At 45.1% G+C, this 26595-nt stretch overlaps 1 protein-coding gene across 1 annotated transcript in view; it reads left to right on the top strand.

Moving 5' to 3' along the window:
* The window catches only part of LOC140426952 (electrogenic sodium bicarbonate cotransporter 1-like), a 147976-nt gene extending 145016 nt beyond the window's left edge, over positions 1-2960 (top strand). Inside the window, exon 22 of the mRNA XM_072512257.1 lies at positions 1037-2960. The gene's annotated coding sequence lies outside the window, so the exon portion shown is untranslated. The remainder of the gene's footprint in view (positions 1-1036) is intronic.
* Positions 2961-26595: the final 23635 nt, after the last annotated feature.

Consider the following 26595-nt stretch of genomic DNA (forward strand, 5'->3'; position numbering starts at 1 on the left):
GACCTCAAAGGGCCCCTCCCCTCCACTGACCGCAATGTGTATTTTCTTAACGTCGTTGACGAGTACTCCAGTTTCCCCTTTGCAATCCCATGCCCCGACATGACCAAGGCCACTGTCATTAAGGCCCTGCATAGTATCTTCACCCTGTTCGGTTTCCCCACTTACGTCCACAGTGACCGAGGCTCCTCGTTTATGAGCGCTGAACTGCGTCAGTATCTGCTCGGTAAGGGCATCGCCTCGAGCAGGACTACCAGTTACAACCCCCGGGGAAATAGACAGGTGGAGAGGGAGAATGCGATGGTATGGAAGGTCGTCCTCCTGGCCCTACGGTCTAGGAGTCTCCCAGTTTCCCGCTGGCAGAGGGTCCTCCCCGAGGGGTTCCACTCCATTAGGTCACTCCTTTGCACAGCCACGAACGAGACTCATGACCCCCTATTTGTTTTCCCCAGGAAATCCACCTCTGGGGTCTCGCTTCCGTCCTGGCTGACAACACCTGGGCCTGTCTCCTCCGAAAGCACGCGAGGAGCCACTGTTCTACCCTGCTGTCCAAATGTGGTGGGCAGCCACTGCAATCCATAATTTTATCCTCGTTGTGTTTTGTTGCAGCAGTTGAGTAGAACTGAGTTACTGGCTGAGCCATTTAAGTATACAGTTAAGAGTTAACCGCAGTGTTGTGGGTCTGGCATCACATGCAGGCTAATCTAGACAAGGACAGCAAATTTAATTCCCTAAAGGGCATTTGTAAACCAGATAGGTTTTTATGATAACTCAGTAATTTCATGGTAACCATTATCAGTACTTGTATATGTGATTTAATGTTATCTGCTTAGCTTGTATGTATAATCACAATATCTTAGCATATTATATGCTATATTTCCCCTCTCTAAGATACAATTTCTCAGACGTTTAACAGATGCTAAAATGGCAACAAATGTCAACAAAATACTAATATGTTAAATTCATGGGAATTAACTGCTGCTGACAGTTTGTCATACTTTTTCCATGCCTTAGCCTTTACCTATTTGTATTTTGACAGGAGAATATCCTGTGACAGTAAAGGCCACAGTGAAAGACAGACTCGAAAGGTTGATATCTACTGTTGGGAGCAAACTCTGGAAAAAGTAAAAGGGGATTATTCTGGTTTGATAATGAAAACTAACTTCACATGGCATAGTGTAAAAAGATTATCCTTGGATTGGAAAAGAACCTTGGACAAGTTCATCTGCATCTTCAATCATTTAATTTTGCTGTTTAAAGTCAGCGCTACCTTCAGCTGATAATGTCTACCCTTGTATTGAAATATTTGCATGTTTTCATTGGACTCAATTACATACAGTGAAAAGTTACGGAAGTGAAACAACTTGGGCGGGATTCTCAGTCGGCAGGATCCTCAGCTTCGCTGGCAGTGCACTCACGCCCACGGATTTCCCAACGGCGTGAGGGTGGCCACAAAGGGAAACCCCATTGACCGGCTGCTGGGAAGGTGGATCCCACTGCCGGCAGGGGCGCGCCTCGCCATATAACGGATCCGGCCAACAATCCCGCCCTTTTACTTGCATCCTTATTTACATGCCATTTCAGCTGCATGGAAACATCTAGAGTTTTATTGAGCAAGAAAAAGCTTGACTTTAGTGAGAAACTTTAAATGATTAAAAGCATCCAAAGCTCACCTAGCCGTCCTAATGCGCACCAATTCCCATTCACCCGTCACCACTGTGCTTGCCTCCCTAAAGTGACTCCAATTTAAGCAATGCCTCACTTTTAAAATTCTCATCTTTGTTTTCAAATATATCCATGGCCTTGCCCTTTCCTATCTCTGTAATCTCTTCCAACTTGATAACCTCCCCAAGGTATTTGCATTCCTTACATTTTGCCCCCTTGAGCAGCCCTGATGTTGATTGGCCCACTAACGGTGCTATGACTTTAGTTTCCTTAAATTTTGGAATTCCCTCCTGAAATCTTAGTGATTCCCTGCCACGCTTTCCATCTTTAAGACGTTCCTTAAAAACTTTCACCAAGCCCTGGATCATCTGTCCTAATACCACCTAGTCTGGTGTTGTTTTCTGTTCTATAATACTTCTGTGAAGCCCCCTGGGATATTTTATGACACTAAAGCAAAGTGTATAAATACAGGTTGTCATGGTTGTGGTATATTTATTAGGATGTTAAAGGGATGAAGAAAAAATCACAAGTTTTCAACTGTCTCTTAACAAAGAGACACTATAGAGCTTGGGATTTATTTTCACTGGAACTGAAACAGTTAACAGATGACCTGATAGAGGTCTTCAAGATTAAGAAGGGTTAGAATAAAATAAATGGAATACGTTGTTTCCAATAATATGGTTTTGAGGGAGCACAAATTTAAGATAATCGCAAAATAATTAAAGTGGAGGGAGGAAAAATATTTTTACATGGTGGGTGGATTGAATGTGGAATTCTCTGCCACAACTGTTTGGTCTATTAAAGTGCAAATTATCTTAAAATAAATTAATTGTGTTTTCTCAGAAGGAAAAAAATTGAAAGTATATGGTGTAGTGTGGAGCAAATGCAAATGTATGATCAGACTAGCTGGCTTATATGGAAAAGGACACCAGTGTAGACCATGGCTTGTTTCTGTTATGTAACATGCTATGTACAGTGTGTAATGCAATATTAGCCTCTTGCATTTTACTTGTGAACTTTTAGGAATCTGAATCCATGGGCGTCATTCTCCGACCCCCCGCCAGGTCGGAGAATGGCCGTTGGCCGCCGTGAATCCCGCCCCCGCCCCCGCCGAAGTCTCCCCTCCCGGAGATTGGGCGGGGGCGGGAATCCGGCTGCGCCGGTTGGCGGGACCCCCCGCTGGATTCTCCGGCCCGGATGGGCCGAAGTCCCGCCCAGGAATTGCCTGTCCCGCCGGCGTAAATCAAACCTGGTATTTACCAGTGGGACCAGGCGGCGTGGGCGTGCTCCGGGGTCCTGGGGGGGGGCGCGGGGCGATCTGACCTCGGGGGGTGCCCCCACGGTGGCCTGGCCCGCGATCGGGGCCCACCGATCCGCGGGCGGGCCTGTGCCGTGGGGGCACTCTTTCCCTTCCGCCTCCGCTACGGCCTCCACCATGGCGGAGGCGGAAGAGACTCTCCCCACTGCGCATGCGCGGGAAACTGACAGCGGCCGCTGACGCTCCCGCGCATGCGCCGCATTTCCACGCCAGCTGGCGGGGCAACACACGCCATTTCCGCCAGCTGGCGGGGCGGAAATCCCTCTGGCGTCGGCCTAGCCCCTCAATGTTGGGGCTAGGCCGCCAAAGATGCGGAGATTTCCGCACCTTTTTGCCGGCGCGATGCCCGTCTGATTGGCGCCGGCTTTGGCGCCAGTCGGCGGGCATCCCGCCGTTGGGGGAGAATTTCGCCACATATCTTTTTCTACAGTGAAATATCTGAGTTGAATTTAAGGCAATTGTAGATTTGTTGTTCTGAATAATTTGTTAGGTACATTATTCTCCCCGTGTCTGAGTAGATTTCCTCCGGGTGCTCTGGTTTCCTCCCACAGTCCAACGATGTGCAGATTCGGTGGACTGGCCATGATAAAATTGCCCCTTGTTGTCCAGGGATGTACATGTTAAATGGTGTTACAAGGATAGGTTGGGGAATGAGCCTAGGTAGGGTGCTATTTCAGAGAGGTGGTGCAGACTCGATGGGCCGAATGATCTCCTTTGGCACTGTAAAGATTCTAAGATTGATACTTATTTAAAGACTCTGAAAATTGTTAATTTTTAAGAAATGTTTGGCATGTACTGATGAATCATGGTTGTTTACATCCATATTTGTAGATTTTCAGTTTGATTAACCTAAATACTGAGTTGCAATTGTGTCAACAGAATCATTAATTTATGATGGTTGACTCTTGTGTTACTGTTTGTCACTCAAACAGTTCTATTGTAAGGCATGGAAAAGCTGGATAGTCAGTCTTTATATAGATCTATGTGACTGGGATTAACTGCCTTTTTATCTTCTTCCTGATTTGCATGATTGTTTTAATCAAATTAATGAAAATGCCTATTGTTAATTTGTTTATATGCTTGTTTGAAGCTCTGATATGCATAATAACACGTAAGAAACTTGACACCACCCAAGGCAAAGCAGTTTGCTTGATCAACACTCCATCTATCATCTTAAATCTTCACTCCTTCCACCACCAACACACAATAGCAGCAGTGTGTACCATCTATCAGATGCACTGCAGCAACTCATGAAATTCTTTTCATTAGCACCTTCCAAACCCATGATCTTTACCACCTAGAAGGAAAAAGGCAACAGGTGCATGCAAATGCCAGCACCTGCAAGTTACCTTCCAAATTACTACATAGTGGCTCCTTCGCCATTGCAGGGTCAAAATCTTGGAACTCCCTCCCTTCTAGTACTCTGGGTGTACCTACACCATGTGGACAGCAGCAGTTTAAAAAGGAAGCTCACCACCAGCTTCTTAAGGGCAATTAGTAGCCTTGTCAACAATGGCCACATACTGCGAACAAATTTTTTAAAATTGGGAATGTGGGACGGGATTCTCTCATCCCGCGGCAGAGTATCCACGTTTACAACGGCGTCATGTTTTACGACGGCGTGAGCGGGCCCTGGCAGGACTAATTTTCGCCCCTATACGGCGCTGGAGTGGTTCGTGGCGCTCCAGCTAACGATCGCGGCGATCAGTTCGCGCCGCGGGATCTGCGCATGCGCAGTGGCACCGGCGCCAACATGCACATGCGCCATGCGCAGTGGCGTCGGCACCAACGCGCACATGCGCAGTGGCCTCCTTCAATGGGCCAGCCCTGCCGCAACATGGGCCAGCGCATAGGAAAGGAGGGCCCCAGCTAGAGAGGCCGGCCCGCCGATCGGTGGGCCCCGATCGCGGGCCAGGCCACATTGGAGGCCCCCCCCCCCGGGGTCCGACCCCCCCCCCCCTTACCCCCCACAATCCGCCACCCGACCCTTCAACGCCAAGGTCCCACCGGCTCAGTGCAGATTAGAACGGCGCTGGCGGGACTGTTTTTTTTTTCACGGCTGCTTGTCCCATCCGGGCTGGAGAATCGCGGGGGGGGGGGGGCACTTAGAGCGGCCCGTGACCGGCGCCGTGCCAACCACGCCGGCGCCGATTCTCCACTCTGCAGAGAATCGCGTGCCGGCGTCGGGGCGACGTGGCCCGGTCTTGGGGATCCTCCGGCCCGGCCCAGGGCTGGGAGAATCCCGCCCCCCGGTGTTTAAAAATTAATTTAACACAACTTTATAGAAGTGGTTTTTCCTTTTACCAAAAATCTGTTTTGCCATTGTTTTGTACCTTTCTTTTCTGCTTCTATTAGTTTTTAAAAAAATAATCGTTCAGGTAATGAAGGCATCACTGGCTGGGCGAGCATGTATTGCCCACGCCTAATTTCCCTCGAATTGAACTGAGTGGTTTGCACAGCTATTCAGAGGGCATTTCAGAGTCAACCACATTGCTGTGGATCTGGAGCCCTGTCGGCCAGGCCAGGTAAAGGCAACATATTTCCTTCCCTGAACCAGATGAGTTTTTATGATAATTGACAATGACTTCAGGGTCATCAGTTGACTTTATTCATTCCAGATTTTTATTGAATTCAAATTTCACCATCTGCTGTGGTGGCATTAGCCTGAGTCTCTGGATTACCAGTGACAGTACCACTGCGCCACCCGCCTTCCCCAGTGGTTCTGGCACAAATAAATTGGTTGGGAGGAGAGAACGTTCTGTATATTAGGGACTTTACTAACAACAGAAAAATCCGTGGAAGTTGCTCTGTAGTTTAACAGATTCATCTATTCAAATTATAGATAATGGTCTTGCAACCATAGAAGTTGGTTGTTAAACCAATTTTTCAGTTCATCGATTGAGGTGCAGATTCATCCAACTAAGCGCAGTCTCTGCAAGTTTAAAGAGCCCTGCAGATCCGTCATCTGAAAATCCTACCGAAGGTTGTTACTAAGTATTTTCCAAATCCAGCAACAATACAGTGCAATTGAAGTTTAACATATGGCAACCATAATTTTTTTAGATAGGAATGGAATTAATAGTAGGTTTGGGAAAATCTAATTGACATCAATTTAAGCTACATGAATTTTCTATGCGAATGAAAACTGGTATGTCTGATGGCACTCTCACATACCCACCCTTCAAAATAACCTAACACCAATACGAAGTGCTGCAGTTTTTAAGTTATCATTACAAGATAAACTATATCATTAGCCCGACCTGAACATGCTTAACTCCTTTTGCCCTGATGCCAGCAACAGTTCCTGTTGAAACAATGGTGGCAATATTGATAAATAGCTGAAATATGTGCTTGTACTTTCTATTCTGCTGTCTTCCGCAGTGTGTTCCATTTAATTCTTCGCACCTTCTGAAAATGTGCCTGTGTATTTGTACCCCACTTCAGATAGTTGTGCCAGAGATAATGGTGATGGACTCAGAACTATAATGAAATAAAGCATTTTATCTGAGCTTTTGCTTGCTTTAAGATTCTGTATTTCTTTCATGGTACATGTTATGAGTTTCTAGATATTTTCTTGAGTTCAGCGTCACTGGTCCCTCCTATAAGCAGGTACCACATTCCTTATGAGGATTTCTCTTTATTACACAATATCTAGTCATATAACTTGAGGCACGACAATGAAATTCATTCCAATATGAACTGGATAGTGTAATTTTGCACATACATGTTACCTTCTGCAATCCTCCATAAGATCAACTAATTCAAATTTTAGTGTGATGTTACAGGGTACAAGCTGCTTTATTCATGACAATGAATGAAAAGTAACAGGTAAAGCAAATCTCAATTCTTTCAATTTATCATATATCATAAAATAACAAAATATGCCACATAATTGTCATGTGTGTTGTAATGATTCTCAAGCACCAATCAGTCATAAGGGTTTTATTAAACATGTTGTGGCTCATTTATTGACACGAGGCGCATGAGAACATTTATACAGAGGCATAAAGATTAAAGACATTAGAACTATCTGAGTATTCTCTGCTCCAAAACGAAACTGAAACTGGATCGCATGACATACTTCCTGTCGAGTGATGTCATGCTGAAACCCCTGTAAAGGCATGTTACAACACTCTCCTTTCATTTTTGAAGATATTTTGCACCCTTCCAAAGGAATATATCTATTTACAATACATGTTCATGTTTAGTTACCATTACACAAGTGTATAGGACTAGTGAATCTCTAAAGCGTATAAGTAATCTGCTGGGGGCAGCACGTGGCGTAGTGGGTTAGCACTGCGGCCTCATGGCGCCAAAGTCCCAGGTTCCCTCCCGGCTCTGGGACCGAACTGTCTGTGTGGAGTTTGTACATTCTCCCCGTATTTGCATGGGTTTCGCCCCCACAACCCAAAAATGTGGGGCGGTGGATTGGCCACGCTAAATTGCCCCTTAATTGGAAAAAATGAATTTGGGAACTCTAAATTTAAAAAAAAAGAAGTAATCTGCTGGTACACCCAGATCTTTTAATGGTAACCTTATTGGTAGGTTTCTTTAATTGCTCATAGTGATCTATGGCGTTATCATTCTTGGACGTTGTTCCTGGTTGCATTTGAGATCTTATCCTAAATGTAGCAATAATCTTTATTGTCACAAGTAGGCTTACATTAACACTGCAATAAAGTTACTGTGAAAAGCCCCGGGTCGCCACATTCCGGCGCCTGTTCGGGTACACAGAGGGAGAATTCAGAATGTCGAAATTATCTAACAGCATGTCTTTGGGACTTGTGGGAGGGAACCAGAGCACCCGGAGGAAACCCACGCAAACACGGGGAGAACGTGCAGACTCCACACAGACAGTACCCAAGCCGGGAATAGAACCTGGGACCCTGGAGCCATGAAGCAACAGTGCTAACCAATGTGCTACCGTGCTGCCCTTAGTAGGACTGCACAGTGGTTAAGGAGCTGGAATGGATATGATTTGTCCTTGGGTATGCCTTACCGTTGCACCTTTGTATGCAAGGGAATTGGACCAGCTCTTCCTCTTCCTGACTGACATTGGGCACAACAAAAAACAACAGGCTGCAGCTGCATTTTAATTTAAAAAAATGTTATTTCCAAGATAGCGCTTGAGCTCTCCCCTATAGATCTTTTTCCTACATCTTTTATTTTATTTTTTAAAATTTAGTGTACCCAATTCTTTTTTTTCCCTTTAAGGGGCAATTTAGCGTGCCCAATCCACCTACCCTGCACATCTTTGGGTTGTGGGGGCGAAACCCATGCAAACACGGGGAGAATGTGCAAACTCCACACGGACAGTGATCCTTCCTCTATCTTTTATAACCATTATTATAGTATGTTCCATAATTATTATAGCATGTTCTATATATGGAGCGATCTGCCAGGATTGCAAGCAGAACAATACTTTTCACTGTACCTTGGTATACATGACAATAAGTGAATGAAATCAAATCCAAATGAAATAATGACTTCATAGGATTTTGGTACTGAACAAATGCTTGTCACCTCAGCTGGTTGAAACATACCTTTTGTTTAATTCTGGATGCAAACTTGTTTGTATAGTTTGTTCCAACTATAAACTTGGCAATTCTGCACCTGCATTTTTATCATGCATGTTGGTCATCCTCTCGCAGTTTTAACAGATGCTTCTAGTTTCTGAGAGAGTAGATTGGGTAAGGGTAGTGTTATAACCCTACAGGAGGCCAAGGGATCAGCAACCTCAGAGTCCCTAGGACCTCACCTGAGTATAATCTACCTAGATGGGGGGGGGGGGGGGGGGGGGGCACGGAGCTACCCCCTTAAACCAGGGTTCTCTGGGACATAAATACACTGGCCCAAGTGTGGGCCAGGTGCGAGGACACCCTTTGGGGAGTAGGAGGTGTATTATAGTATAGGTATAATAAATATTACATTTCTTACAGTCATCGCTTCCGAGTGGTCGCTGTCATGATATGCAGACATGCAGATAATGACATACAGACAGGCAGCTAATGAACACAAACAGGACATGACCAATGAGCAGGCAGGACACTCAGGTGTGGTATCTCATTATAAAAGGCACGAGGCACTCACACTCCGCCACTTTCCACTGATGAGCATCTACTGAGTGAGTCAGGGTGTATGTACAGTATCACACCTCCAGCACGTGACTAAGAGCTAGTCTGGTTCAGTCAGACAGAGTAACCACAGTTAGGTTAGCAGAGAGTCGAACTCATAGAGAACTGTGCTAACTGTGCTACTGGTTCAATAAATCAGATTGAACTAACTTCAAGGTCTGGAGTATCTTTTGGTTAAAGCTGCATCCAGTTGCAACCTGTGTTATCCCAGAGTACATAACACATCATGCTACCAGGAGGCTGCTTAATCTAGGTGATTTACCTCAGTCCGTGCCGTGACGACCAGCGAATGTATCCTAGCACCATGGAGAAGATTCAGGCCCCTCACCAGCTCAGGACCTCCGGCAATCTCAGTGGCGGACATTCAAGCAAAGGGTTCTGCTGTACATTGAAGCTTCAGACCTCGTGGGTGCGTCTGATGCAAGGAAGATCGCGCTTCTCCTCTCAACAGCAGGTGATCAAGCCATCAAACTCTTCAACTCTTTTCACTTCACCGAAGGCCAGGACAAGACAAAGTTTCAGACCATCCTGGACAAGTTTGACAATCACTGTGAAGTGGACACCAATGAAATCTTCGAGCACTCCATATTCAAACAGCGTCTACAAGGTAAAGATGAATCTTTCAACTCCTTCTTAACCAACTTCCGCCTGCTAGCGCTGTCCTGCAACTTTGGTGATGTTGCTGACTCCATGATCAGAGACCAAATCGTTTTTGGAGTTCACTCTGATCCTCTGAGAGAGCAGCTACTGAAGATCAAGCATATGACCCTGCCAATCGCGATTGAAACATGCACAGTGCATGAGCACGCCAAAAATCGCTATGCCCAGTACAAATTGGCTGAAAATCAGAAACTTGTCTTCCACGAGGCAGAGAGTGTGCAGGCACCTCCCGGATGCAGCGCCTCAGCATTGATGAAAGCGGCCATTTTGCGCGCTTTTCCTGGGGCCCCACGCATGCCCGATCCGAACGGGATAACAAAGCGTCCGACACCCGCAATGCGCATGTGCGACGACGTGCGGAGTGTCAGGACGCCGACGTCATGACGTGCTCGAACTGCGGCAACGCCCACTTAAAGAAACACTGCCCTGCAAGAGGCAGGCGATGTTTAACCTGCGGGAAGTCTGGACACTATGCAGACTTGTGCAGGTCTGCATGACCAGTCAGGGGCCAGCGCTTCCAATTCCAATGACGGCACGTTCAGAGTGTGCAACAACGATTAAAGGGTTCTGATCCTGGCAGCACAACGGATCCAGAGGAAGAATGCCTGGACTCCGCCTACTGTGTGGGCATCATTACCAAATGTGAATATGCCACATCCAACTCATCACAAATTCAATCCATCCTCGCTGTGGATTCTGCGGTCGAATGGCATGCGGTGATGCAGGCCAACCACTGCTCCATCCAGTTTAAGCTGGACACAGGTGCTTCTGACAACTTCCTCTCACAGGCAGATTTTAAACACATCAAGAAGCCTCGCAATGTCCTTCCAGCAGCCTTCAGGCTCCTGGACTACAACGGAAATGCCATCATGTCACTGGGATCCTGCCAGCTACTCGTCTCCAACCGCAGCACCCATGCACGGCTACGTTTTGAAATTGTCAAGCCAGACAGGGCATCCCTACTTGGCGCGCATGCCTGCAAGCAGCTGAACCTCACGCAGCGGGTTTACACAACGACATCCTCCAATGTGGATCTTCAGGCCGGCATTGACGACATCCTCACTCAGTATCCGGATGTGTTCGACGGGATGAGCGCGCTGCCATATCGATACAAGATTCTGCTACGACCTGATGCCAAGCCCGTAGTCCACGCACCACGCCGGGTCCCAGCTCTGCTGAGGGATCGCCTGAAGGCACAGCTCAAGGATCTTCAGCAACAGGGCATCATTTCCAAGGTAACCGAACCGACTGACTGGGTCAGCTCGATGGTATGTGTTAGAAAGCCTTCGGGAGACCTACGCATCTGCATTCATCCCAAGGAGCTCAATAAGAATATAATGCGTGAACACTACCCCATCCCGAAACTGGAGGAACTCACTAGTGAGATGGCACACGCATGTTTTTTCACCAAGTTAGATGCATCACATGGATTTTGGCAAATCCAGCTGGATGAGTCCAGCAGAAGGCTCTGCACCTTCAACACACCGTTTGGCAGATACTGCTATAATCGCATGCCATTTGGCATTGTCTCGGCATCGGAGATCTTCCATCGCATCATGGAGCAGATGATGGAGGGCATTGAATGGGGTTTGTGTGTACGTGGACGACCTCATCATTTGGTCCACGACCCCTGAAGAGCATGTTTCCTGTCTCCAGTAGGTATTCCGCAGTGTCCATGCCAATGGCCTGAAGCTGAACAGGTCCAAATGTTGCTTTGGCATGTCGACACTCAAGTTCCTAGGTGACCAGATCTCTCAGCAGGGCGTGCGCCCGGACACAGACAAGGTCAAGGCCATCAAAGCCATGAAGGTCCCTGAAGACAAGAAGGCGGTGTTGCGCTTCCTGGGCATGGTCAATTTTCTGGGTAAGTTCATCCCAAAACTGGCTTCACACACCACGGCCCTACGAAACCTGGTAAAAAAGTCCACTGCCTTTGAGTGGAAGGCAGCACATCAGGCAGAGTGGTTGCAGCTGAAAGCCAAGCTCACCACTGCACCCGTCTTGGCATTTTTCGACCCAGACAGGGAGACGAAGATCTCAACAGATGCAGGCCAGGATGGCATTGGTGCGGTGCTGCGTCAACGCGATGAAACTTCATCCTGGGCACTGGTAGCCTACGCATCGAGGGTCATGACGCCCACCGAAACAAGGTATGCGCAAATAGAGAAGGAATGCCTAGGCCTTCTCACTGGCATTCTCAAGTTTCATGACTATGTCTACAGCCTGCCGACATTCACTGTCGAGACGGATCATAGGCCTCTGGTCCACATTATCCACAAGGGCCTGAACGACATGTGACGCCTCGGTTGCAGCGCATCCTCCTCAAACTCAGAAAGTACGACTTTGACTTCGTGTACACGCCTGGCAAGGAGCTCACCATCGCCGATGCATTGTCCCGCTCCATCACATTGCCTAGTGAACCGCTGAAAATCGTCCGGCAGATTGAATCACAGGTGCAGCTGTGTGCTAGCACCCTCCCGGCGTCTGATGAGAAGGTGGTTTGTATCTGCGAGGAGACAGCCAACGACCCCCTCTTGCAGAGTGTCATGCACCACCTCACCAATGGCTGGCAGAAAGGGCTGTGCCCTCAATTTTACAATATAAAGGACGACCTGACGGTGATTGATGGTATCCTCCTCAAGCTGGACCGGATTGTCACTCCACTCAGTCTCCAGAGCTTGGCGCTCCGCCAAATCCATGAGGGACACCTGGGCGTCGAGAAGTGCAGACGCAGAGCCAGGCAGGCTGTCTACTGGCCCGGTATGAGCCAGGACATCTCAAACATGATCCTCAACTGTGCGACCTGTCAACACTTCCAGCCAGCGCAAAGCAAGGAGACGCTCCAGCAGTATGAAATCGAGACCACCCCGTGGTCCAAGGTTGGCATCGACCTCTTTCGTGTGAATGGTCGTGACTACGTATTGATTATTAACTATTTCTCCAATTACCCTGAAGTCGTGAAGCCCTCAGACCTCACATCTCGGACCGTCATCAAGGCCTGTAAGGAGACGTTCTCCAGCCATGCTATCCCACTCACTGTCACAGTGGCCCGTGCTTCAACAGCCACGAGTGGTCTATGTTTGCCAACTCATACCATTTCAAACATGTCACTTCCAGCCCACACTATCCGCAGTCCAATGGGAAGGTTGAAAAAGGGGTGCACATTGTGAAACAGCTCATCTGCAAGGCCACGGATTCTGCTTCTGACATCTACCTCGCGCTGCTTGTGTACAGGGCGACCCCACTGTCCACTGGCATGTCACCGGCTCAACTCCTGATGAACAGGGACCTGCGGACGACACTTCCAGCCATACACTTGCCCAACCTGGATCACCTCCCGGTGCTGCAGAAGGTGCAGCAGCTCCGAAACCAGCAAAAGCAGGGCTATGATGCTCATGCCACCGATTTGCCCATGTTATCCCCGGCAGATACTGTCAGGAATAAGATGGTGGCTGGTCTGCTCCAGCTGTAGTTGTTCGACAAGCTGCGCCCCGCTCTTATGTTGTACGTATGGCTGATGGTTCTGTTGTGCGACAAAACAGACGGGCTCTGTGCAAGGTTGCCTGCCCGCAACCGCTTTCTTCTCCATTTCCATCCATTGTTTTGCCACCTCCTGATACCTCAAACTATGAGGCCACCAGTCAGGCTTCCATCCCGCCTGTCAAGGCGCCATCATCCCCAGCACCACCTCTCCAGCGGTCGACAAGGATCAGACGCAAGCCCCAGAGACTGGACATATGAACATTTGTTTTGTTTGCTATGTTCTGTTTTCTCACATTAGACAGCTGTCTTCACATGTAAATATGTTCATATATGCCACCACATGTAAGTACTTTCCTATGTGCCAACAAAACATTAAAAAAAAGGGGAGATGTCATGATATGCAGACATGCAGATAATGACATACAGACAGGCACAGACAGGCAGCTAATGAACACAGAGAACAGGACATGACCAATGAGCAGGCAGGACACTCTGAGGTGGTATCTCACTATAAAAGGCACGAGGCACTTACACTCCGCCTCTTTCCACTGATGAACATCTACAGAGTGAGTCAGGGTGTATTTACAGTATCACACCTCCAGCACGTGGCTAAGAGCTAGTCTGGTTCAGTCAGACAGAGTAACCACACTTAGGTTAGCAGAGAGTCGAACTCAGAGAACTGTGCTAACTGTGCTACTTGTTCAATAAATCAGATTGAACTAATTTCAAGGTCTGGTGTATCTTTTGGTTAAAGCTGCACCCAGTTGCAGCCGGTGTTATCCTGATGCATAACACATCAGTCGCTTTCCACTGGTGCTGAGGGTAAAGTGTAGCTGTAGGAGATTCCATTTCCTCTGGACCAGGCCCACTTTGACTAGGCCATAGGGGTCTACATCCAGGTTGTGGGTATGCCACTAATTAGAAAGTTTGAGGCGTTTGACGCCGAGAATGCTAAAGTAAAATAAAAATTGGGCATGTAGGAGCAATACATGTCTCTTCATCACATCAACATGGTCATCAGGCACGAGGTGCTCCCGATGTTGCTGTATGTGGGGCAGATCTGCCCTATACCCACTCGTGTCATGATAGTCTGTTCCACTTTCTCTGAAATTTGAAGATTGACTATGTCCACAGCAACACTGCACACATCCCCAGATAAAGCAGGAAAAGACATAGCCAATGTTGACGTCATCCTGATGGCCAACTTTGTACCCGGCTTCATCAAGCTTCATGTGCTCCTAGACCAGGGTTTTTGAAACTCAGGATCGCAATCTGCAGGTGGGTCATTGGCGGGTGTCAGGAGGGTGACGGAGCAATCGGTCCCGCTGTTTCCGCGGTGGTGCCGATTGCAGATGTGCTGAACTGCCGCTACTGGCTTTTGCATGGAGAATTGTGGCCACTATCGCCTTTTTAATGGAAATACAGATTAGGCTGTGTGGATTCTTCCGGCCAGAAGCAGCAGCAGAGAGTTGGTCACGTGCCCTCCACGTAGAATTGACGTGAGGCGCTGCCCAGGTACCTGATTTTGGTGCCAAAGAAGGGAGCAGTGCTGCTTTGATTTTGTAGCTGCTGGCAAGAAAGGCAAGTGAACAGTGAAGATTAATGTTTTTTTTTAAAGTAAGAGCCGGCCAGAGACTCAAATAAGCAGTTTACAGATTGGAGAGGATCTCACAACAGAATCTGTTGGAGAGAGCTGCTCAGGAGAGGGCAGGCCAGGACAGTGGTAGTGTTCTGAGCTCCACGGCCTCTGGTTAACGGCCCTGTAAAAAGAAACTTAACTTGGAGCAAAGAATTGTAAGAAACAATTCTCAAGGTATGGCTTTGTCAATTGTGGCAATGTAAATAAGAAGGTTTGCCAGATTCAAATGAGATCATAAGGGCAAAACAGACTCCCCTTTTGCATTAAAAGGTAAGCAAACATGGCTTATGTCGCGAAGATCAGCCGGCGTGTGTCGTGAAGGTCAGCCGGCGTGGGTTGCGATGGTCAGCCGGTGTGGGTCATGAAGGTCGGCCGGAGTGGGTTCCGAAGGTCAGCCGGTCGCCAAAAGTGGGTCATGGGAAAAAACGTTTGAAAAACACTGGCGTAGACCATCAGTATTGTGAACAACAAGTGTCACAATGCACTTAGGGAAATAAATGGAAGGAGAGAAGAACATATGAAGGAATACAAAGCATGGTAATTTTCCCACAAAGTTCTCCTTAGCCTGCCACGAGAAATAAAATTCTCATACCTATAGAGATTAAATTACTCACTTTCGTAGACCTTGTGATGAAAGCTATGCCAGCAGATCCCTGATGGTATAAAATAGAGGGAATGCCTAACCAGCAACTATATTGGATGGTTTTTCAGAAGCATTCCAATCAGAGCTAGTCATGTTTTAGGTGATATTACATGAAAGAAAACTGACCAAGGACCAGCTTTGTCTGTTGGTATTGACCTCCAAGATGCCACCAAATGTTTCTGCCTGCACCGACGGTGGCGCAGTGGTTAGCCGAGGACTCGGGTTAGATCCCGGCCCCGGGTCAATGTGTACATTTGTACATTCTCCCCGTGTCTATATGGGTCTCACCCCCAGAACCCAAAGATGTGCAGGGTAGGTGGATTGGCCACGCTAAATTGGTCCCGAATTGGATTTTTAAAAAAATGTTTCCACCTATTCTGGTACACCGACTCAACAATGACTGTGAGGACCTGCTTTTAACACTCTGGGTGTCAGCAGTCAGTCAGTTACAGAGCTGTGGCACCTGCCACAATAAATCCTGCCTCTACTAAGCTTCATGGGATTGGCAAATTCAAGTATAGGAATGGGAAGCTCTGGTCTGAAAATGGTTGCATCTCCTTGTCGGCATGCTGCAATGCTGACCTATCAGTATTGTACTGTGGCCTTGCACAGAGGATAATCCTCCTCACAAGTACTTCATGCAGAACTAACTTGATTTCAGAACGAATTAAACAAGGTTGTGTTCTCAACTGAACAATTTCATGTTTGCATCTAAGGTTCTCTTTGCCCTATTTTTTTGCCTGCCATTGCCTAATGCCCACAATTTCAGTCAAGGCAAAGTTTGCAAAGAGGATGAGTTGCTTTTTAAGACTTATGAAAGTGTGGTACCCCTAATGTGACACTCTTCTTTAATTGCCTCCATCTCTTTAAATTGAATTAATACTGTAGTATCTTGAAAGACTGGCAACCACCAAGTGGATTAATGAATAAATGCTTTATTCAGGCAAATAACTATTTAAAGAGAGTGAGATAAAAGCTATCATACTCCATTGTTAAAGGTTTTTGCTTCTGATGCTGAGTTATTTGCAGCAAGCTTTCCTCCCTGCACGCTGGCTGTTCAAAGCCTCTGGGTTGCAGCTGCTGATGGTCTTCTTTTCAGAGTCATTCTTTCAGTATGGTACTTACAGGCAGCAGGCTTTCTTTGATAGAGACACTTTAGTTTTTAATAACTGAGCCCTCAACTCGAAGATTCACATTCAGGCCTATTTCTTTCTTGAGACACTTTGTCTTACCTCAAACCCTGTTTCCAGCTTGTAGTTTGGTTTGACTTCACTTCTCTGCAGTCCCAGGAGAACCATGCCCAAATTTGCAAGAGAGACAGAAGAGCTCTTACACCGGATTTCTAGAGTTCATTCATCAGGTCTTTTAGAGAGAGAGTTGGAATTCCTTCATCCAGGCTTCAGAATCAAAGTGAAACTAACACCAGCCTTGTCTCTGAAAAACATCTGAGTGTGGTCAGAACGAATCACCACAGGTCACTGGGCCAGGCACAGCTTTTTAGACCAATTTGTTGGCCACCAGCCAAGTCAATCAAAGTGAGTCATCATTGATGCCTTCCGGATCCTTCCTGCTTGACTTAAAGATGCAGGCTGCATTGAAGTCACAGGTCTATTACTCACCCATGGATCAAAATAGTCGTTGCTAAAATAAAAGGAGAAAACAGGGAACAAACAGAAAACAAACAGGAGGAACCGTTACAGTAGGGGAAGGCAGCTTAAAGCATCTGCATTTAAAATATGTGTGCCTGGCCTGTGTTAAAATGTATATTTGTAGGCTGCCAATAATAGAGCCCAGTGTTGGACCTTAGCTGAAGCTATGGGGAAATGGTCTTATCCTCCCAACAGGGGTTTGTGGTCGGTAACTACAATGAAATGTCGTCCATAGACGTATTGATGGAACTTTTTCACTCCAAGGATTATGGTTAGTCCCACTTTTTTGGTTTGCGAGTAAGCTTGTTCAACATTGGTCGGAGTCCGCGAGGCATAAGCGGTAGGCCTTTCTGCACCATCTTTCATCTTGTGTGCTAAAACCACACTGATTCCATAAGGAGACGGCTCACAGGTAAGAATGATCTCTTTTGAGGGGTCAATATGAATCTAGAGACTGGATGATTGCAAAGCTAGTTTGAAATTAGAATTGGATGAGGCTTCTAGACAATTTGTTACGATAAATACCAACAGAGGCCTAGACTAGTAATCCCGTCTACCCTTCTGAGTCTCATTGATGTATGCAATATTCCAGCGCATAATGTAAAGCTTACTACATCTTTCTGATGCTCTCTCCAATACTAGTGCTTCTGAGCAGCGTGTGTCGGGGTGCCAACATTGTAGAAAAATTAGGAATAAATGTGCCGCAATAATTCAGCCTTCCTTTTTTTTTTAATTATAGAGTACCCAATTCATTTTTTCCAATTAAGGGGCAATTTAGCTTGGCCAATCCACCTACCTTGCAAATCTTTTTGGGTTGTGGGGGTGAAACCCACGCAAACGTGGGGAGAATGTGCAAACTCCACACGGACAGTTACCCAGAGCCGGGATCGAACCTGGGACTTTGGCACTGTGAGGCAGCAGTGCTGTGCCACCGTGCTGCCCGCATTCACCATTCCTAAAAAGGATTTCAATTCTGACATATTTTGGGGGGCTGGTGCTTCCTTAATTGCTTTTATCTTCTCCATAGGGTGCAGCCCTTTGGCGTTTACCCTAAATCCTAAGTGTGCCACTTCATGAGCTTGGAACATACATTTTTCTCTTTTCAGCCTTACTCCAGCCTTCCTAAATTCTTTAAAAACTTCTTCGTGATTTGCTAGGTCTTCCTCCTCGGACACTCCTGTTATCATACATTGACTAGATTGACAGACACCTCGGGGAGGGCCTGTAGTAAGCTTTACATTATGCGCTGGAATATTGCATACATCAATGAGACTCAGAAGGGTAGACGGGATTACTAGTCTAGGCCTCTGTTGGTATTTATCGTAACAAATTGTCGAGAAGCCTCATCCAATTCTAATTGCTGCTACGCATGGTTTATAGTAAGTTAAACCTTCTGCTAATTTAGAGTATAAATCTTCAATTCTTCGCATTGGGTATTGGTTCAATTTTGCCACCTGATTAACGGTTAATTTGTAGTCCCCACATATCCTAATTGTTTCATCTGACTTAACCACTGGCACGATGGGTGCTGCCCACTCCAAAAACTGTACAGACTTTAAAAAAAGATTTTTTAGAGTACATGATAATTTTTTTTTCCAATTAAGGGACAATTTAGCGTGGCCAATCCACCTAACCTGCACATCCTTGGGTTGTGGGGGTGAAACCCACGCAGACATGGGGAAAATGTGCAAACTCCACACAGACAGTGACCCAGGGCCGGGATTTGAACCTCGGTGCCATAGTCCCAGTGCTAACCACTGTGCCATGTGCTGCCCTAAAACTGTACAGACTTGATGATGCCTAATTCTTCTAGCCGCTTGAGTTCAGACTTAACCTTCTCATGTAAGACATAGGAGATGGGTAGGACTCTGTAAAACTTGGGCGTGGCCTCAGGATCCACGTAAATCTTTGCTTTCAGCCTGGATCTTGCCTAACTTGTCTTGGCAAACTTCCTAGTATTTTCTTAAGATGTCATGAAAGTCACCTTTGTTCATTTTGAAGATTTCTAGCCAATCTAATCTAATTTGGCGAAGCTAATCTCAGCCCATCAAACTTGGCCTTTGGTCCCCACTACTATTAGAGGCAATTGAGCTGACTGGAGCCGGCAGCTCACACGCGTTGTGGTTGTTCCCAGGAACCTTAAAGCTTCCCCAGTATACGTGGTTAGCCTGGCCGTTATCCCTCTTAACTTCTGGGGCTGGACCCCACTTTGTAAATAATGATATGTTTGCTCACCTACGACTGTAGCAGAGGCCCCTGTGTCCACCTCCAAGTGGCTGACCATTTACTATTAGCACAATTGTAATTAGGGCCATCTTGCCCACCTTAATGTTGTTTAAACTGTATACTTCAGATCTGTTTTCAGGATTATTTGCAATACTGTGCAAATCTCTCCTGGAGGTAATTTCCCCCACCTGGCAGCATTCTGCAGAGCTACTCGATCCAAGAGCGCAAGAAACTGCAGAGTGTGGTGAACTCAGCCCAGCGCATCACACAAGCTGGCCACCCTCACATTGATTCTGTCTACACCTCCCGCTGCCTCAGGAAGGCAGACAGCATTATCAGAGACCCCTCCCACCCAGGCTTTGCCTTCTTCCAGACCCTCCCATCAGGCAGAAGATACAGAAGTCTAAAGACCCGCACATCCAGACATAGAAACAGCTTCTTCCCCACAGCTACTAGACTCCTCAATGACTCCCCCTCGGACTGACCTGTTCCCTGTAAGAACACTATTCGCGACGCCCTATGCTGCTTTTGTTTGGCCCATGTTCCACACTGCAACCAATCACAATTTGTTGATGTATCATTTGTCAATGTACTCTGTTGATTATTCTTTTGTCTACTATGTACGTACTGTGTACCTTCCCTTGGCCGCAGAAAAATACTTTTCACTGTACTTCGGTACATGTGACAATAAATATCAATCAATCATTCAATCAAGTCATAGGTTTACAGCATTAAAACAGGCCCTTCGGCCCAACGTATCCATGCTGCTCAGTTTTCACCACTAAGCTAGTCCCAATTGCCCGCATTTGGCCCATATCCCTCTATACCCATCTTTCCCATATAACTGTCTAAATGCTTTTTAAAAGACAAAATTGTACCGCCTCTACCACTGTCTCTGGCAACTCGTCCAGGCACTCACCACCCTCTGTGTGAAAAAAATGCCCCTCTGAACCCTTTTGTATCTCTCCCCTCTCACCTTAAACCTATGCCCTCTAGTTTTAGACTCCCCTACCTTTGGGGAAAAATGTTGACTATCTACCTTATCTATGCCATTCATTATTTTATAGAGCTCTACGCTCCTACGCTCCAGGGGAAATGTCCCAGTCTATCCAGCCTCTCCTTATAACTCAAACCATCAAGTCCTGGTAGCATCCTAGTAAAGCTTTTCTGCACTCTTTCTATTTTAATAATATCCTTTTTATAATAGAGTGGTCAGAACTGTACACAGTATTCCAAATGTGGCCTTACTAATGTCTTGTACAACTTCAGCAAGACATCCCAACTCCTGTATTCAATGTTCTGATCAATGAAACCAAGAATGCCAAATGCCTTCTTCACCACCCTGTCCACCTGTGACTCCACTTTCAAGGAGCTAAGAACCTGTACTCCTAGATCTCTTTGTTCTGTAGCTCTCCCCAACACCCTACCATTAACTGAGTAGATCCTGTCCTGTTTACTTTAGGAACCAAGACACCAACCAGCTGCTTGATGTAAAATTATCTGCAGGCCGATTGAAGACATGGATTTCTCTTGTGGCATCCTGCCAGGCCTCCTGTGGTAGTTGGCTTCAGTTCTTATTGAAGAAGGTGACACAACAATATTATAGCCCCTCCGGAGAAGTGGTGCTCTCTAATGCACTGCTGCTTGGGGAACTGTCATCCTTAATTTAAAGACTTCTTTGGGTTGGTAAAATTTCCTGTAAGCACAGCTCTTTCTAATGCTCTCCCTCCAGCTCCAGCACTATTTTTCTCCTTTGTCCAGCCTCGAACGCTGTTCATCCTCCTTTAGCTCAAGTGAAATTCCCAGAAGGACCCTCATGAGTGTTATGGGCGAGGCGTTTTCAGAACCCCAAAATGTATCATGGAGTTCAACCAACCTCTCCCTTTAATGCTATTGTTGCTTTTCTGAGCACACGGCTTTTTCCCTCGGTGTGGGATTACAATTATGGACACGTGGGTTTTTAAACACAAAGCGCTGTTTATTCCATGAACTCAACTTAACATCTTAAATAAACATTGGTTCTCTTAACACCCCTTACTGCAAAGATAACTCAGAAAATATTGCAACAGTAAATAATTCCTCAAAATATTCCTTCAAACTTCCAAGAGACTTAACACCTTTAAACAAAATCACATCAGGTTAAAGGTTTTACTATTATAAGTTTAAATCACCCAAATGATCCAGAGATAGTCTTTCATGGCAGAGATCCAGCTAACTGCAAAACACAGACACACACCCAGCTCTTTTCCTCCAAACTGCAAAACTAAACTGCAAAATGTCTGACCTGACCTCAGCTCCACCCACTCTCTGACATCACTGTTTTCTTAAAGGTACATTGCTTAAACATCCATGTATTAAAGGTACTCTCACATGACACCTCCCCCCAAGGAAAAAAAACCCATCAACTTCAAGATGGTTTCACTTTTCACTTTTGCACCATCCACAAAGAAATGTACACTGTAAATATACCTTTTCGTTTAAAAAAAAAACACATGCAAACAGATATAAGAATATAGTGCATTTTTCTTTGTTCTTCTTCCTCCAACCGAAATCCTTCTCGATTGACAGTCTCTTTGAACAAAGTCCATCCATTCCTCTACTCCTCGGCATTTCTCTTTAGAATCAGATACTTTAGTTCAATCTGACCACAGAGCCCCTTGCAATTCTCCAATACAGGAGCATTAGTGATCACAGCTTTCAGGCAGTCAAATGCCTGTTGAAAGTCCGCTGTCCATTGAAATTTTTTAGGTTTCTTTAGCAAGTCCATCAGCGGAGTAATCACGCCACAAAACTTTTGCACAATTGTTCGATCAAATTCATTCATGCTAGAAGATCGCATTATCTCCCTTCATCTTGAGGGTATCAGAAATTCCGCAAGGAAAGTGATTCGGGCTTCTCCAAATTCACTTTCGGCTATGTTCATCACCAAACCCGCCTCCTGAAGTCAATCGAAGAACTCCATACGATGCTTTAAATGTTCTTTCCATGTCTGGAAGTTGTAAATAAAAGCAGATTGTCCCACTTTCTCCGTGCAATCCTTCAATGGTGGGACAGGATAAGAGTCTGTTCTTGTAACTGCATTCACCTTTCTATAGTCCACACACAACCGTTGAGTACCGTCTGGTTTATGTACCATCACTATGGGTGAGCTCCATTGGCTGCAACCCACTTCAATTATGCCATTCTTCAGCATACTCTCAATCTCTCTGTTAACCTGTGCCAATTTTAAAGGATTAAGTCTATATGGATGTTGTTTGATAGGAACAACATTTCCCACAACCGTTGGGTACCGTCTGGTTTATGTACCATCACTATGGGTGAGCTCCATTGGCTGCAACCACTTCAATTATGCCATTCTTCAGCATACTCTCAATCTCTCTGTTAACCTGTGCCAATTTTAAAGGATTAAGTCGATATGGATGTTGTTTGATAGGAACAACATTTCCCACAACCGTTGGGTACCGTCTGGTTTATGTACCATCACTATGGGTGAGCTCCATTGGCTGCAACACACTTCAATTATGCCATTCTTCAGCATACTCTCAATCTCTCTGTTAACCTGTGCCAATTTTAAAGGATTAAGTCTATATGGATGTTGTTTGATAGGAACAACATTTCCCACAACCGTTGGGTACCATCTGGTTTATGTACCATCACTATGGGTGAGCTCCATTGGCTGCAACCCACTTCAATTATGCCATTCTTCAGCATACTCTCAATCTCTCTGTTAACCTGTGCCAATTTTAAAGGATTAAGTCGATATGGATGTTGTTTGATAGGAACAACATTTCCCACAACCGTTAGGTACCGTCTGGTTTATGTACCATCACTATGGGTGAGCTCCATTGGCTGCAACCCACTTCAATTATGCCATTCTTCAGCATACTCTCAATCTCTCTGTTAACCTGTGCCAATTTTAAAGGATTAAGTCTATATGGATGTTGTTTGACAGGAACAACATTTCCCACATCTACATCATGTATAGCCATTTTAGTACTTCCCAATTCATCTCTACAAACTTGCCCATGTGATATCAATAACTCTTTCAGGTCAGTTTGTTTTTCCTCTGGAAGGTAACTTACCAATTCATCCCAATTTTTAAGAACATCCTCATTTTCCAATTTAATTTGAGGTATGTCAAATTCACAGTCATCTGGATTTGGTTCGTCACTTTGAGTTAGAATCATTAAAACCTCCTTTTTCTCTCCTTCCCTTTCAAAGTACCTTTTAAGCATATTCACATGACATACTCGGTGAGTCTTCCTTCTATCTGGTGTTTTTACCACATAATTCACCTCACTTAATTTCCTTTCAATCTCATACGGTCCACAAAACCTAGCTTTTAAAGTCTCCCCTACCATTGGTAACAACACTAAAAACTTTATCCTCACTGGCAAAACTACGAACTTTGGATTTCTTGTCCGCTACCCGTTTCATCACATTTTGTGCAACTTTCAAATGTTGTCTAGCCAATTCACCTGCTCTATTTAATCGTTCCCTAAAATTTGACACGTAATCCAATAGTGTAATTTCCGATTTCTCACCCACCAATTTTTCCTTAATCAATTCAAGTGGTCCTCTTACCTCATGACCAAACATTAGTTCAAAAGGACTAAATTTGGTAGACTCATTAGGTGCACCCCTAATTGCAAACATTACGAATGGGATTCCTTTATCCCAATCCTCTGGATAATCTTGACAATATGCCCTCAACATTGTCTTTAATGTCTGATGCCAACTTTCTAACGATCACTGCGATTCTGGATGGTATGCAGTTGATTTAAATTGTTTTATTCCTAAGCTATCCATAACTTCTTTGAATAACTTTGAAGAAGAATTTGTTCCTATATCTGATTGAATTTCTGTGGGTAGTCCATATCTAGTAAAGGATTTAAGTAACTCCTCCACAATCCTTTTAGCTGTAATATTACGTACTGGAATGGCCTCTGGAAACCTAGTAGACACATCCATTACAGTCAAAAGATATTGATTCCCACTTTTTGTTTTAGGAAGCAGTCCTACACAATTGATTAGGACCCTTGTAAAAGGTTCCTCAAATGCTGGAATGGGTATTAAGGGTGCTGGTTTTATCACTGCTTGAGGTTTCCCTATCACTTGACAAGTGTGACATGACTGACAAAATTTAACTACATCTTTATATAGTCCAGGCCAATAAAAATGTTTCTGGATTTTAGCTTGAGTTTTCCTTATTCCTAAATGACCGCCCACTGGTACCTCATGTGCAACTCGCAACACCTCCTTTGTATACCCTACCGGCAATACTACTTGATGAACTTCTGCCCACTTTACATCCACCTGCATATGTACAAGTCTCCATTTTCTCATCAAGACATCATTTTTACGGTAATAACACTCTGGTATACTCTCAGATTCCTCTTCCGTATATGTTTTCCGATATATCCGTTTTATTTCTACATCTTTCTGTTGTAACTCCGCCAATTTTCCTGAGGTAAAAATATCCACCTCATCCCCCACCTGTTCCTGTTCTTTATCAACCATCTGATCAAAAATCATTTCTGATAATTGCACTTCAACTTCATCTTCACTCTTTGATTTCTCCTCTTGTCTTAACCTGTGACTTTGTGACCTTGTTACTACACAATCCGGAAAAATCCCAGGATATTTGTCCTTCAACCCTTCAGTTGTCTGATTTTCCACTGGCTTATCAACCACAGTAGGCATCACTCCCACCTGCGATCCAGCTATATCATTACCCAAGATAAACTGTATTCCTGGACAAGATAGTTTATCTATTACTCTTCACTGGACTTTCCAACCTTACCTTATATAATGGAACGCTACTCCTCTCACCCTGAATTCCACATAGCACCACCTTTTCTGGCAACATTCTTCCCAAACTACATAATTCCTCATCTCTTACCATTCAAGATTGACTAGCCCCTGTATCTCTTAAAATTGTGACTTCTTTACCTGCTCCTCCAAATACACATGAGTAAACTTTACCCACACAAGTAAATTATTTAAAGACATCTGGCACCTTCTTAACAATTACTCCTTGAACAGGCTGTACAATCGTTTGCACCTCCTACGCTTCCCTTGGGCTTTCCTTTACCACTCTAACAAACCCCACTGTCTTATCCTGATTTACCACATCAGCCTTCCCAGTGCTTTTCTTCAACCACCAACACTGTGACTTTACATGGCCTAGTTTATTACAATGAAAACATTTGAAACTTTTTATTTCTTTTCCACCCTCCTGGATTTATTTTTTAATCTGAGGTACACTCTCTTTATTGTCTCCCATCAGATCACCTTTACCTTTACCACTTGAGTATTTCTCATATCCCCAGTTTCTATCCCTCACAGGCTGAAACTGATGTCGGAAACCAATCTTTGATTTATGAACAAATTCATAATCATCTGCCATTTCCGCTGCTAATCTCGCAGTGTTAACCCTCTGTTCTTCCACATGAGTTCTCACTACATCAGAAATTCAATTTTTAAACTCCTCCAAAAGTATAATTTCTCTGAGAGCTTCATACATTTGGTCTATTTTCAAAGCCCTTATCCACCTATCAAAATTACTCTGTTTGAGCCTTTCAAACTCCATCTATGTTTGACCAAATTCTTTCCTTAAATTTCTAAACCTTTGTCTGTAAGCTTCAGGCACTTAAGATGGATTTCTTCACCTCCTCATACGTTCCAGATACCTCCTCCGGTAGTGATGCAAACACTTCACTAGCTCTACCTACCAGCTTAGTTTGAATTTGTAACACCCACATGTCCTGTGGCCATTCTCAAATGGCTACCTTCTCAAATGAAATGAAAAAGGCTTCCACTTCCTTCTCGTCAAACCTTGGCAATGCTTGGACATATTTAAATAGATTCACACCAAGCCTTCGACTATGACGCTCTTTCTCACTATCCTCATCACTATCATCCAACTATATGTTTCCCTTTTCGTCTGCCAATTTTAACTGATTGCCATGTTTCATGGCCATTTTCTGAAGTTCAAACTCCCTCTCTTTATCTTTTTCCCTGATCTGTATCTCCCTTTCTTTTTCTTTTTGTTCTGCTAGAGCTATTTTTTCTTTTCTCCTTTCTTCTCTCTCCTTTTCTTTTTCTTCTCTCTCTCTTTCTCTTTCTTTTTCCTCTCTCTCTCTTTCTTTTTCCTCTCTCTCACTCTTGTATTCCAGCCG

The sequence above is a fragment of the Scyliorhinus torazame genome, chromosome 7, assembly GCF_047496885.1.
Source record: "Scyliorhinus torazame isolate Kashiwa2021f chromosome 7, sScyTor2.1, whole genome shotgun sequence".
Classification (NCBI taxonomy): domain Eukaryota; kingdom Metazoa; phylum Chordata; class Chondrichthyes; order Carcharhiniformes; family Scyliorhinidae; genus Scyliorhinus; species Scyliorhinus torazame.